The sequence below is a fragment of the Hevea brasiliensis genome, chromosome 2 (assembly GCF_030052815.1).
Source record: "Hevea brasiliensis isolate MT/VB/25A 57/8 chromosome 2, ASM3005281v1, whole genome shotgun sequence".
Lineage (NCBI taxonomy): Eukaryota > Viridiplantae > Streptophyta > Magnoliopsida > Malpighiales > Euphorbiaceae > Hevea > Hevea brasiliensis.
The window spans coordinates 11829080-11831363 of NC_079494.1; the positions used below are offsets into that span (position 1 = coordinate 11829080).

General features: G+C 32.0%; 1 non-coding gene across 1 annotated transcript; it reads left to right on the top strand.

The window, feature by feature from the left end:
• The first annotated feature begins 233 nt into the window (after positions 1-233).
• Positions 234-341, top strand: LOC131178237 (small nucleolar RNA R71). Its single transcript, XR_009147369.1, has one exon. It is a non-coding gene; the product is annotated as a small nucleolar RNA R71 (small nucleolar RNA).
• Positions 342-2284: the final 1943 nt, after the last annotated feature.

Genomic DNA, 2284 nt, shown 5'->3' on the forward strand with positions numbered 1-2284 from the left:
TTGATCATGTTGAATGGATTAAGCTCATACAATCCAGCAACTTGCCTCTTTCGAGTTGGACTGGCCCTCTTGGATTACTCCATAAATGAGTGGTCTTTGTAATTTTCTCTAACAATTCATAAGCTTCATCTTCATGCTTAATGATGAATTCCACTCCAGTTTGAGCATTAATGATTCCTCTAATAGTAGGAGTAACATTTGCATAAAAATTCTCATTTATCATCCATTTTGGAATGGCATGATGTGGACATTGTCTTTCCAACTCCTTCCATCTCATTAGTGACTCATAGAGAATTTCATCTTCTTTTGGCCTAAAAGCTGTCATTTGATTCTTTAATTCTTGAGTTTTTCTAGGTGAAAAATATTGTGTAAGAAATGCATTAGTGAGCTACTCCTAATTTGTAATTGAATTATGCGGCAGAGAATCAAGCCAATCTAATGCTCTGTCTTTTAAAAAGAATGGAAATAGCTTCAACCTTGCTACATCATCTAATACTCTAGGTTGCTTTTGTATATCATAGATTATAGCAAACTTTTTAAGATGAGTATGTGGATTTTCTGAACGTTGATCTCCAAATTGAGAATTTTGAATCATTTGTAGTACTCCAAAATCCATCTTATAGCTATTTGTATCTATCCTTGGTCTTGTAATGCTTTCTCTCAAATCATCAAAATGAGGGAATGCATGACCCATCATGCTTCCCCTCGGCAACATTAGCATTAACAACTTCTTCTCCTCGAGCTTCATTTTCATTATTTCTATTATTTCCACCATTATCTCCACCAATTCTAACTCTTTCTTCAGTCATTTTTAGTTCAATTTCAGCTGCTCTCAATGCTTCTTTTCTTTTCTGGTTTCTTTCTTATTGGCTTTACAAAAATTCTTAATTTCAGGATTGTATAAGAGAGATGTGTCACTTGTGCTTTTAGCTCTTCTCATAAAAGATCAAAAAGTACTTAAAAAGAACAAATAAACACAAAATGAAAAGATAATAAAAATAAAAACTATAAACAACTGAAATAATCAAGAATTCAATCTTAAACAAACAAACACCCTGGCAACGGTGCCCAAAACTTGATGTGGACTGCCGCAAGTATACAGGTCATTCAAGTAGTATATATCATTCCCACGGAGAGTTGTGTTTCCAATTGAATTTTTCATGTAAAATGAACTATACTAAAATTGTAATTTAATTAAACAAATAAAAGAAATTTGAGAATTTGAAATTTAAGGTATGAACATGCAAAACTAAATTCGAATAATGACTAATTTAGTAATTAGCTAAATAAAGAAATTAAGAATATTAATAATGAAAATTGATGAAATAAGAGTTAACTAAGCACTTAAAAGTAAAATTCCAAACAACAATTGATAAAAGATGATTCCAGAGTTAAGGATTCATATTCAAGTCAATTTGAGATTTTTCTAGCTAGTCTAATCTATGAAATTTGTGGGTTTAAAGAAGAGCATTTCTAAAATCCTTTGAAATCTCTTTCGAGTGAGACAAAGAGGCCTTAATTAACTTAATCCTACTTTCATGGAGTTAAAATCAACCAAGACCCATTAGGTTCTTTAGTCGATCTATTAATCCCTCTTAATCTTTAGTCTATTTCTAGATCTAAGCTAATTAAGTCCAATTTCTTGATTATCTATCACTTGGTCTTCTCTTTTCGATGCTTCAACCAAGGATTAAGAACATAACTTAATGGGGCCCTTCATTAAGCATGTGAATAAGCACACAAGAAACGGATTAAACCTCATAAATTCATTAAATTGGGATTAACCCAGTTTAAATCCACAAAAATAAATCAAAAATTACATCTCAAACTCTTGAATCAAAGAAAACTACTCACAATCCATGTTCAATACAAGAGATTTTATGAAGAAGAAGAAATAAAAACATGAAAAGTAAAATTAAAATTGAAAAACCCGATGTTTGGTGTGAAGAATCTGATGAAGAAGAATCAAAATCCCAGCTGGAGCAATCCAAAAATGGCGTACTTCCCTTTTCTCTCTCTTCTTTCTCCTAAAAATTTCCTCTCTCCCTTCTTATTCTTCCCTTCTCATAAAATGTGATGTAAGGATGCTTAAATACCCTTGATAAAAACCCTAGGATAGGCTAAAAATGGGCTGAAATAAAGTCATTACACGTGAGAATATTTGCTTTTTTAGCCAATTAATGAGGAGATCTGCACATGCTGTGTAGATTTTGGGATGTCTGGAAGCTTTATGTGAAAGTCCATAAGTGGACTACATAGGTTATACGGCAAGTTATGCAAGTTT